The sequence below is a fragment of the Phalangium opilio genome, unplaced genomic scaffold (genome assembly GCF_054372755.1).
Source record: "Phalangium opilio isolate 3A_F unplaced genomic scaffold, DU_Popi_V2 ptg000246l_1, whole genome shotgun sequence".
NCBI classification, from domain to species: domain Eukaryota; kingdom Metazoa; phylum Arthropoda; class Arachnida; order Opiliones; family Phalangiidae; genus Phalangium; species Phalangium opilio.
Window position 1 is genome coordinate 4164695 of NW_028324225.1, and position 13074 is coordinate 4177768.

Genomic DNA, 13074 nt, shown 5'->3' on the forward strand with positions numbered 1-13074 from the left:
CCGCGTACCATTTGATGTGCAACTTTTTCTCTAAACGGGGAAGGTGATGTTAGGGTCATATCAGCTTGAAACCCGTTTATATTTCGCGCCTCATCCTAACTCTGACAATGTCATAGATGGCAGCACCAGCGCATAAAAAACATTACCTCCAACCTAGCTAAAACCAACGGAGCGCTCCTCAGTCAGCGCGTAACCCTAGAGCAAATAAGATACCTTTTTCTTTGTAACAACCAACAGTATTAAATCATTCATGTTTAACAAACATTTTTATATCTGTTACTTCACGCAATTAATTTATAAACTTATCCCTTACTTTTTCTAGTCTAAAGACAGTTTCTATTAATAAGAATATAGGGTTAACAGTTGAGGGGTACACAACTGCCCGGTTTCAAACACATAAAGGTTATATTTCTCCCAAAGTAATATCAATAAACTTTTGGTAATATACACTTAATTTCCTGTTTTTTCCCCGCTAACTGATTTCACGTGTCCAAGGCACATTCTTATTGTATGTAAAATTTCATCTGCTTTACCATATACATATTCTCTAAGCTTGGAATACTGCTTTAATAATTCGTAAATTTTTACTTCAAAAAAAGAGAGATAAAATAACGTAGGTGAAACGTCCAAGATTCTCTGGTGAGGCGCTGTCAAAAATAGAAAAATGGACTGAAATAACGTGTGTAGTCAATTCTGCCGTCGTTCTTGAACTAGCTCTCAGTAAGTCTCTAGTGTTACGAAGTATAGGTAGTGTCATACTTATGAAACACATCTTATAAACTTATGATGATACTTATAGATATATGAGGCGCTTGTATTGTATCCCATTTTGACGTCACCATGGTTCAAGCGTCAAACTTATTAGAGTACCCACCAACAATGCCTTTGACAGCGACTAACCAGGAGTGTCTGGTGCAACAGCGCTTCCAGAGCAAAAATTAGGGTTGTTTTTGCTACAAAACAATAAAGAATTTTTATGTTTCATTGTTTAATTTTTTTAATTAGGTTTAAATAGGGGGAAACCGGTTTTGATCATAGAGATAGGAACATAATTCCTATCTCCATGGTTTTAATAGGGCTTTAACTAGGAGTATGAAACTTTGTATACTGGTGTGGTTATCAATTAACATGAAGGTAAAATTGGTTTGCTTTCTCATCTTCGCCGCTCGGGCCCTGTTCCATGTTCTCATCTTCGCAGCTCGGGCCCTCCTGTACCTTTTCCTGATTTTTTTTCACCACTTTTTAAAAAAATAAACTTCAAAATGCCCTGCCTTTCTACAATGCGAACAAATTTTAACTTCTGGGCGCTTTTCCCCCGTACCACCTCCCCTTCCAGCGCCACTTCCACCTCGCCGTCCACAAAGAGAATGGAAGTAGAGGAGTGGAAGGAATGCCTCAACTTGTTGCCCTTTTTCCTGGTACAGGGCAACTTCCGCTAAGCAAAATTAAACGGGCTGGGAGCTCTCATGTACCAATTTTAGAGCAACATCATTATTTGCGCTTGTAGAGCGGGGACCTGCCACTCCTTGGGGTTTATAGTCTCTATGCCGTCCAACACCACGTCCCCCTCCTCCTACATAAATATTGATGGTGACAATGCACCCTTGGATACTGAACTTTTGCTCCATTTTGCTAAGCCTAACTCAATAAAGGAAAAATTATTTTTTTTAAATTTAAAGTCATTACTTCCCAAGTATTTTTAAACTCGGCAACAAAATTAAGTGTTGTAAATTCTTTTTATACGCCGAAGTTTAAAAATAATTGAAAATCATGACATATTAATATTAAATTGTTTACTTGAACTTACTTTCAATCACAGCACTTGACAAATTTAAACGAGTGGCTAAAAGTGCGCCTCTTTTTAGGATAGAATAATATTTTGGAAAAGGTGGCAATAAACAAGCTAATTAGCAGTTATTTAGAAAATGTAGCGGCTAAACTTTACTTTAGCTCGCGCATTCAAAATACAGTTTTTTCAATAAATATCGTTTATTCAAGGTTAATTATAGGATAATTAGTTAACATTAAGGTGGGGAAATTAATTAAAATGTATATTTTCCATGTTTTTCTATATTTTACCCTTCATATTAAAGGATTAAAGGTTAGGTTAGGTTATAGTTTTAGATATTTTATGGTATTTCGTGGCTAGGAAGAATGAACTGGTCGGGTTTTTATGGTCGTGAAAATATTTATTAAAATAGTTTCCGCGACTTAAATGTAATTAATTATCATATAATTAACCTCCAAGAAATGATATTTATTGAAAAAACTTTATTTTGAATGCGCGAGCTAAAGTAAAGTTTTTCCAAAATTTCCTGGGCTTCTACCTCACGTAACCTCAGCCTTCACCGCGGCGAAACGTCTTACCATTTTCAATGGTGATCGTGAATTTGCAGCTCGACCGTTGCCTCTTTTATCTATCAAGGCCTGTGCACTGTGCTATTTTAACAATAATAATAATTCGGAATAGGTAGCAATATTAAGGGGTAAAAACATATCCAATTCAGTAAAATTTTGGAAAAGGGGGAAATTTATTCAGTTGTTAAATTAAAACTTCATAATAACAAAAACATGCGCACATTTAGCCGCTCATCATTTAACATAAATGACCCTGTTTATCTACAGATTTCTGTGTTATTTGGAATATGCGCGCTTTAACAGAAATGGTGCATCACTACCTCCTATATAAGAATCATATTGTTATATAGGATAACTTAATATTTCCTGAAATATTCCTAACTTACAATGGTTGCAGGACACTGTATCTCTAGAACCTTCATTCCAAAAAGATTATAGAGTGCTGTCAGTTGTGATGTTGGATCCAAGGTTAAACGTCATGAGTCTACCTTTAGCAATGGGCGGCCAAAACAGTTACCGTTTTTCTTTATGGAAAAACAGCATGGGTGACGTCACACCGGCGCTTCTGACAGCACTCTATAGTCCTTGATGGGTGGCTGCCAAAGTAGAAAATAGACTTACCCGGGAGTAATCGAAAGGGGATACTAAAAGGCTAGCTGAAATTCTCATCGCTGCTGCTCGGGCTCTCATCGCTTCTCGGGCTCTTGTGTACCTTTTTCGTATTTTTTTTTCGCATTTTTTTCTTTTTTCATTTTCGCCACTTTTTTAAAAAATAAAACTTCATTCACGTTAGGAATCCGCGATAAGTTTAAATAAGTATTTAACTCACATTTTTTTTTCTGGGCAACTACGGACGAAATGCCCCGCTTTTTTGCAATTTGAACACATTTTATCTTCTGGCCGCAAGCGCCCCGTACGAGGTGGTCCTCGCCCTTCCCCTTCTCGCGCTCCACCTCCAAAAATATTGTTATTGACCTGGCACCAAAGATGGCACCCTTGAAAATTCATCTCTGGCTCCATTTGTCTAAGCCTTAATCAATAAAGGAAATTATTTTGAAGTAAAACATACAATTTTGGAAAAGGGGGAAATTTATTCAGTTGATTTAACTTGATTATAACAAAAACAGGCGCACATTTATCCGCTCAAATAAAAACTTGAAGGTCTTACCTTTTCTGAAAAATTTTGTTGGCTTTTTTGGAATATTTGTTGATTTTGCTGCATAAATTTTGTTTACCTTTCTGGAAAATTCTGAAATATAAGTGAGGCCTAACAATTTTTAATCGCGCGTGATTTGAAAACGCGCTCCTATTATCACGTGACAAAATGTAAAGGCAACGTTGTAACATGGCTGCCAGATTCCTTGGAGTTTCTACTCCTTGGATCTGGCAGGGTATATATGCCTCCATGATACAGGCTCCTCCTCCCTACTTTACTTTAGTGATAATACCAGTCTGGGAAATAAGGATATTTTTAATCTGGTCCTTGAGACCAGTGACCCCCCTAGTCCCCGAAATAATTAACTGGTCTCCGGACTGGTCCCAGCCTTTGTTCTCCTACAGATTTGCAAATAATAAACTGGTCCTGAGGACCAGTAACCCCCACTCCTTGAATTAAAAAACTAGTCCAAGCAATTAATAAATTGGTTTTGGACCAGAGGAAGTGTGCTATTTCCCAGACTGGATTTCACTGCGATCAAAAGCGCAGTCGTCAGTTATCTCTCAATGAGAACTGTTTTGTAATTAGTTGGTCAAGAACCGTAAAGTCTACGGGTTAAGGCGGGATCTTTATCCTTTTGTTATTTACTTCAATAAAAGTTAGAAGATTTATTTCTTCTATTTTTGGATGAAAAAGTAAGTTGTCTTAATTCTTTTTATGGCCCTCGGGAGAATACCTCTTTATTTTAATTAATTACTACCGAGGGTTACATAAATGGCACCCGAACAGGGACTCGAATTGACGTCGAATTGAAATGACTAGGCCTTAAGCCTCGGTCTGTCCCGTAGATTAAATTGTTTATCATTGTCGTTATATCCGCCCTCCACGTAAAGTTATGCCTTGGCTCTCCACGTTGGTTGGTAATTAAAGATAATTATTTTAATCTTAATTAATCATTACTAATTTAAATAATAAATTGAAATAAAATTATCCTTATGATTAACGTATCGAATTAAAGATAACTTACATTGGTTATTTTGTATAAACTTAATTAAATTTAATTAACTTGTATATTGGTAAACTTAACCTTAATTATGGCCTACTCGGACGATAAACAATCATGGAGATCACCTCAAACATCTGAGGATGAGGAGGACGATTCTACCTTACATAGACGGGAGGATAATACGAAGGAAGATCTTTTTGCCTCCATGGGAGACGATGGCGACACGCTAGCACCGCCAGAAACAGATAATCCTTTGGAGGGTTTTAACCGGATTCTTCGCATTGATGAAGAGAAGAATGAAGAAGATACTAATACGAGAAAGAGGACGGCCGCCTCTTCAGTATTGTGATTTTCTCCCTATCAACTCTTCCCTCATAAGAGCATTCCTGCTCCCCAGGGAAGTTCAACTCCCTCAAATTTCCCTCCTCAAACTGGGATTGATTCCCTTGTTCCTCCCAAATCAGCCTAAAGTTAGTTTTACAACCACATTACCTAATCCAAGAGTTAGAACTATCGGAACCCAAATGTCTCCTTCTCGACACGTCCCTCGATTGGGACCAGACACGACTGACGAGGAATTAAGATCCCAGTGGCGCCGCCAGAGGTAATCGCGGTAAGCGACTGCTTACTTCAAATTTTGAAGGGGGCCTAATTTTGGAGGAAGGGCCTCATTTACAAAAATACGATTTTACTGAAAATATTCAAAATTTAGTCCTGGAGTCGCAGGTGGAATACCGCGGTGGCTATTACAGGTTTGGCCGACTTTTATCGCTATCATAATGGGATCGGATTAGGTTAGTAAAGAATGTGCTTTGGGGATGGGGACCTTTAGTCCTACCGGGCCTAGAAGTGAGAGGCGAAAATACTTTCACTTGATCGAAACCTCCTTCTGGTAGGAATTTATTGGAAGCGAAAGAGGTAGCTAAACCGAGCACTTTTCACTTCGACCAGCTCTATTGTGTTACTTTTTTGTGTACTGATAAGGATCGTCAACGGGACGGCGCTGACTCGAGGATTATTATTAGAGAGTTTATGCTGCACTACTTTTAGGCTTCTACGGTGCATTTGTCCAATGCACTGTAGAACCTTACACGTATTGCAACTTAAACTCTCTACTGTTACTTCTTATTTCGAAATAGTAAATACGAAGAGGAGGGAAAGAGGGAGATAGAAAGGCGCTTTATAAAATGGAAAAATAGGGGGTAGTAAAAACAATTTTCGGTACGTTTAGTTTTAGGACGCACATCCTTTGCGCAGGGGGGATTGACCTCCTTGCCCTATCTCTGTCATCCTCTACGTCAACTGTGCGCGAGAAAGCAGCGCTCAGGCACCGCGGTGCACCTTAGATTTACCCCCGTTTTCACCACGCATGGATCACGGCTGGGTAGGGGGCCCATACACAAAATACCGCTTACCCCGCAAAAGTTTCTAGCGGCGCCACTGTAAGATCCTTTATATTACCCTTACTCCAGACATTGGCAGAAAATTCTACCACCCAGGCTAATGCAGTAGCCCAAAATGTAGCGATAAATAAAGCTCTAGCTACCAGTTTGGATAAGTTAGTTAGGGATCTACCCAGCTTAATAAATAGAAGTTCAATTCCTCAGACGGCAAAAGTCCCAATTGAACCACCAGAAAGGTTAGCTTTCATGGGATCTTCTAGCGATAACGCCTCAGATTTTTTAGCTGCTTTTGAGGAGTATGCAAAATTTCACAAGCTATCATATGAAGACAAGTTAGCGGCATTGCCTCTCCTTTTACGAGGGCATGCCTTGTATTGGTACAGGGATTTACTTCGTCAGTATGACGATATTTGCAACTCAGACCCTGCCCATCCTCATTTAGCTTGGAAGACATTTAAAAGGCATTTTAAAGCTCAGTTTAGAGACTCCGAAGCTGATTCTAAACTCAAAATAAAGATTTCCCAAAGGAGTCAGAGAGATAAGGAATCAGTAGAGGATTTCTTCGGGGATGTAATGAAGTTAAACTTAGGGATGACCCATCCTCTTACCGAAAAGGAGTTAGTTCCAATTATAAAAAGTAATTTGAAAGACGAACTTAGAACTCCCCTTCTCTTTTTGCAATTCACTACAATGGAACAGTTAAGGAATTCTTGTAAAACAATTGAGAAGGATATTGTAGTTAGGAAAAGGAATGCCGAGAAAAGGGAAAAGAGGAAATCTCCCTCTCAACCTAAGGCAACTGCAAGGGCTGAGTCCCCTTGCCCAGCTAACAGGGGCTCCTCCCATAGTCATTGTTCTCCCGGGCATTGTCAAAGCCCTAGTAATCCTCCTGCTTCTCCTCAATGGGAATATCCCTTACAACCGTTGGACTCTAGAGCCAAAGATAGGGCTAACAACTCCTATAGAGGTCAAAGATCCTTTACTAGGAATAATAATCAGAGATAAAAATCTCCGGGTCGTCAATTAGCTTTAGGCTACCCATCTACACGTGTTACAACATGCTTTAAATGCCAAAAACCAGGTCATCTAGCACCCGACTGTCAAGAGAAAAAGATTAGCAAGTCGTTGGAAGCCTAGACGGAAGAGGTCCCTCGTGGTCCCTCTCCCGGTGCCCAATACACAACAAACGAATACGCGGACGACAACGCCTTAGTTGGCGCCGACCAAGACTTACATAAATTGATTACTCAAGTGGAATCGGATCATGCGAACTTAAAAAAGGCCTTTATCCAGAAAGGTCTAGTCCTTAACGAATCTAAAACCATATTAGTATATAATTCATGAAATTACTCTTTAAATTTAATTGTTTGGTATTATTTTTAGTACTTAAGCCGTTGGATCATACTCTGTAAATATCGGTATCGGTAACCCGGTAAAGGGTTAAGCCGGGTATCTGCCATCTCTATTTAAACAGTTTAAAACCGCGTGCTTTTTTAAATTTTCGGAAAAGCTCAATTTTTGGCAGCCCTTACGCGGGGAGGATGTAGAGAAAAGAAGAGTCAAAGAGGAAAGGGGATGGTTACTTAAACAAGACAGTCCGGTATGCATCACGCGCGCACCTACCTCGATGCACAGCAGAGGAGCCAGACGTCACATGATCCGTTAAGGAGGAAATTCAAAAGGGTTAGAGTTAGAAGGTCACACCGGCTTCCTGAATGTCCGTAAATTGGGTAGGATTTTACTTTACCTATCTAACCAAACCAACACTGGTTTCTGATTAATTAGACTACGTGGAGTTCTAAAAAAATAGTGAAAAAAATTCTAAACCCGCCGCAAGTTGGTAATTTTTTTTTAATTTGAAAATTGTATGTATTTACCACCATTAAGACGGTTGCCCGCCCTAAACTCGTTCTGAAATCAATTTTGAAAAATTACTTAGGGGGTAAACATAACAGCAAGGACTCGCGACGGAAATATAGCTATGAAATTTTAACCCCCGCTGAAACATTAACAATTCTCATATTAGGATAGGAAAATGATTGATGAAACCTTCAATTTTAAAAATAAACGATAATTTGCTTAAATGCGTAAATTATTTAGGAACGAAATGAAGGTAAACAACGAGATTTTGGAAAGGCGTAGCATTATTTGGGAAACTAACTAAATTTAAACATCAATATTTAAATATTAAAATCATATGAATTATAGGAGAGTGATTAGGGATATTTTAGGAATATTGATTACTAAATTATATCTAAATACAGGATAATCTAGGAAAACAAAGATAAACAATTGAATGTTATTACATACTGCTGAACTAAATGTATACAATTTCACCCTTGAATTTGAAAACTGTACTTTAACAACGGTGGTTTAACTTTAAAGTGAATAAATTAAGCGAAGAAAATTAAACAAAGTAAACTAAAATTTAAAATGGAAAATTTAATATAGCAACATGTTTGATACTTTTAGCAGTTTTCATCTCCAAAATCCAACCTAGCATAGAGTAATTTCTTTCCCATATACGGCTACGTCATAACCCTCCATCTCTTACCTTAGTAATATCCCCCCTCCCCTTCCCTTCCGGTGGCAAATAGTATTCTCTAGTACAAAGTTGCCCCTAACATAGGGTATACACAGTTCACTCCCCCTCTCAACCGAAATAACTCTATAGACAGGTTAACCAAAAATAGGAAAATAACGGTCGTTTTCAAAATCTCTTACTTCACGCCGTGACGTAAAAGCTATAGTTAATCGCGCCTCTAACGGTAGAGACTGGCGAATTAAAAATTCACTTTTGGAAATTTTTTTCGGACGGCGAACGGGATTGGATTACATATTGGAGGCGGTGTTCGGACAGCCCGTACACAATTCAGCTCAATGAGAAAAATTTTCAAATAAAACATCAACTGAGCACCCCTAGCCACGATTAGAGGCGAAGTAAAATTAAAGAAAAAACAGCTGGATACCCGAGGGGAAGAGGTCTTATTTCAAATCACGTGGCAACTGTTCGATTAATGGCTCTAATATCTTTTTAACAGGACATTATAGGTGGAGCTATGAAACCCAAAGAATAAATTGAACTAGAAGTAATAATAATAAAAAAATTTATGACAGTAAAAATTATAAAACTTTTTTTCCAAATGTGTTTGGCATTATTTCTAAGTTAAGGATTCTCACTCAAATATTGTGTTCCTTGAAAGCAAAGCGCGGATCCCCTACAAGGCGACTTTCCTCCTGTACTCCAATTTTGGCTTGGCAAATGCTAGTGGGCGGGATTTATTAGTGCACTTATAAATGACTCCAGCCTTCGACAAGCCAAAACTGGAGTTCGTAAGGAAAGTCAACTTGTAGGGGATCCGCTGGACCCGCTCTTCACTTTAAATTGAGGGTGTAAGCAAAATATATTTATTCCTTCATCAATTCTAAGACATACCCTACTGTCAGTATTATTTCTCAATGATTTAAAACTAAAAATAGATTCCCTTTCCATTGATAATCTGGTATAAAGTAGCATACCTTTTGGGTCTATGTGACGTTTATAACAAAAATCCTTCACTTATACAGGGGAGGACCGTGTGTTCCATGATTATTCATATAACAAAAATTATTAATGAAATCTTAACAAATTTCATTTTTAAAATCATTGAGAAATAATTCATGAATTTTCCACTATGCAGGCAGGTCTTAGAAATAACAAAGGCATCTATAATAAATTTCTTTTTTGCCATCCACATAGTGTATGTGACATTTTATTGACAAACGTAGGGGAAGGTGGGTGGGCTTCTTTGTTTAGAAAGCTGTATCCGTCGAAACATTTTGAGCTTCATCTACACGAAATTCCTTGCTTCTATTTTGCCACTCACGAATTAAGTCTCCCCCTGTAATTCGCGATATTTAAATTTTACTTGATTTCCCAAATATGTCTGAGTTCACTGTAATTGCACTAGTCTTAGACTATCTTTTGTCCCTTTAAAGTGGCAGACCTTTAGAGGGTTTTGTTTCCAGTGCTGAATCTTCGGAAAGACTTTGAGCAAGCTTCACTTGATGTGGCTTTAATAAATCAAAAATTCCTTTCTCATCTTTTGCCATTTAAGCGTTTGTAACCTCCTCTGCTGTGATTCACGATACAAGAATTTTAGTTCATTTCCCAAAAACATAAGATGTAAATTGTAAATGAGGTGTCCCCAAAAAAGCACCAAATTTAATAGCGTCAAGACTTGGAGCAGCGCAAAATTGTAAAATACCCTAGACTTTAGAATCCTAGCAACTAAATACTTAAAAATAAGGCTCAAACTAACTAGTGAACTTAATTTAACGTGTACTGCTATGTAAACAAGTCTAAAGATTTATGGAATGTTCCTTATTTAAGCATTTTAATATTATCATTCTAACCTCTGCAAAAGAAATCCCACTACCGCTAATATTCTATTTAACTATTCTTATCCAAATCTTGTGTTCCATTAAAGTGACATTTTTATTTGGTGTCTTAAGTTCCAAACATCAAGTCAAACGATTATCAACCATTTTTTCTATATCAACGAGAAAGTAAAACAATTTTATTAGTTTACAAACCAACTGTTAATAATTCTGTCATTTTTAATTACAATGAAAGTCAATGCGCCTTCCTTGAACATTTCTCCATTCCGAGCTACACATCTAAACGCCCGTTGTCTTTTAGTCTTCGAAAACGAAACTAGACCCTTCGAATATTTGTAATAATTCAATAAATGAGTTAAAATATAATTTAAATTGAACTAGTTAATATTCATTAACCTCAGTAATAGCATTACGTCAAGGTCTGTTAAACAACCTTTGTAAAATATAGACAAAATATAAAACTAAATCTGTTAATAATCAACGAATTGTAAAAAGAATTCACTTTAGAAATCTGAAATATTTATTTTATTTTAACTTTAGATACTTAATTAAAAATATTAAACGTTTTTCGGGAAACACTTTCCTAGCAGAAGACGATTCAGACATCGCGTTACTCGCGTAATTTTAAAAATCAAAGTTAAGAGGGCTGTAAATAAATCAAAATGATTTTCAACAGTAAAATGATTCTATTGAAATTTGAAGTATTATAAAAAATAAACCATAAAGACGTAAGCAATTAACAAGCGCGAGTGTAATTAGTTTAATTTGCAAATCCAGTTTAATTTAAAATAGATAAATAAGTAAACTAAATGGTTTTTCAGGAATCTCCACGCTAGCAGACTACGTTGCAGACAATAATTACGGATTGTATATAAGGCGGGCTGTAAATAAGTTTATCATCGCTGCTAGGCTGCTAGCTAAGCTGCTCTTGTCGTGTCGTCTGCTTACTGTACTGCTTCATGATCCAATTATGGCTGTTTTCACTCTTTTAAAACTTGAAATCTACCTTGATTTAGCGCGGAAATGGTTTTTTAGCCTCTCATATTAGCTATTTTGATAGATATAGCCAACGAGACGTCCATGTCCCCCATGAAGAAGTCTCCTATTCACAGACTCGTTTTCCGTTGCCTAATTCCCCCAAGTCGCTAATGTTGATTTCTCATTATTAAATGAAGCAAATCCCTCAATTACCTAGAAATTAAAGATTTTTATTACCTCGAAACAATTACAGCGTTCTCTTTCCACTCTAAATATTTTATTGAAAACTGAGATTCATTATTTTGCAAGAAAACGGAAAATTTCTACGATTTTAAAATTTCTTTAAATTTAATCTAATAATAAATTCATTTAATCAGGCTCATATTATGGGGGTTGAAACAAACACAATTAAAATAACGATTAATGTTCCATAAATTTTTATCAATCTCAAGATTGGTGGGTAAAACTGGATATCCCATATTTTCTGGTTGGGATCGTGTTGCGGTGAAACCCTTTGTAAAAGGAAACCTGAAATAGTTTAAGAATATTCAAATTAACGGTTAAGCTATTATGTACACTTTAAAAATAATAAAAACCTCACCGTACTTGTATTAAATGGTCTGAAAAGAAGGCATCAGCGAGTTTAAAACAATGATAAGGACGTGACCAAAGAAAGTCTTGGTTCAAAGAAGCTTGGTTAGTTTTATTTCGAAAAAATAATACTTCGGAGAATCGGCGTTTCAATCTCGTGAATAACAAGGACTATGTTGTCCAACTCATTCCTTGGGTAGTCTTTGTATCTTGGAGTCACGTGGTGTCTGTGACATATTTCAAATAATTCTAATTCACCGGAGAAGCCTTCTTTGCAAAAAAAAACTGCGTGAAATAAAATATGATTTGCTTCTTTTTCATTACGATTAATTCCCAACATTTCAACATTAATTCTTATTCGATTTCGTGTCCCTTTAAGTACCAACCTTTTCGACCGCGTTACATCCTTTCAAAGAGTTCTCAGCTTCGTCTAGAGTGTTCCTTCAACTACGCTCGGCTCTCTTTTGCAATATACCAATGATGAGAAACGCAATAAGTTGGCAACTTTTCTGAAAATTTGAGGTTGCAATTTTAGTCTTTAGAACAAGAATTGGAATTAAATGAGTATAATGATTTCGCAAAAGTCTGTGACGTTATTCTAATTGACTGTGTCATAATCAAATTTCGTGTCCCTTTAAGAGGGAAATAGGGAATTTTTAAACAATAATCGTTAACAACGCTTCATAGTTTCCAATTAAAGTGGCTGGCAATCTAGGGGCGTGGTCTAGAAGCTATGGGCGGGGCTTCATCGTGTAACAGAAAACAAGAACCTCCCATGCGTCCTTGAACTAGATAAAGCCCACCATAGTACTAATTGCGCTCCATCATTTCCAATTAAAGAGGGTTGAAATCTTGGGGGCGTGGTGCATTTAAAACTACAGAGGTATGGGCGGGGCTTGGTCTATTTACAACTACAAAAGGTAAGGTATGGGCGGGGCTTGGTCTATTTACAACTACAAAAGGTAAGGTATGGGCGGGGCTTGGTCTTTCATCAAATAGGAACCTACCGTGTCTCTTTGCGCTAAATAGAGAGCCTACTCCATTGAGAGACGATTTTGAGGCGAAAGGCTTTCGCCCCACCCCCTATCATCAAGTCATAATGACAATGGTGGCTATCAATCATGTTAAATATTGCCGCTACTAATATGCTTCAATAATAATAACAATTATTTACAAAATTTCAGTGGAAACGGAACGGGGAT

At 37.2% G+C, this 13074-nt stretch overlaps 1 long non-coding RNA gene across 1 annotated transcript; it reads right to left on the reverse strand.

Annotated features, from left to right (window-relative positions):
- Nucleotides 1–11490: 11490 nt before the first annotated feature.
- LOC149611439 (uncharacterized) lies at nt 11491–12214 on the reverse strand. The gene is made up of 2 exons (XR_016376422.1): nt 11888–12214; nt 11491–11809 (listed from the first exon to the last, which is right to left on the reverse strand). It is a non-coding gene; the product is annotated as an uncharacterized LOC149611439 (long non-coding RNA).
- Nucleotides 12215–13074: the final 860 nt, after the last annotated feature.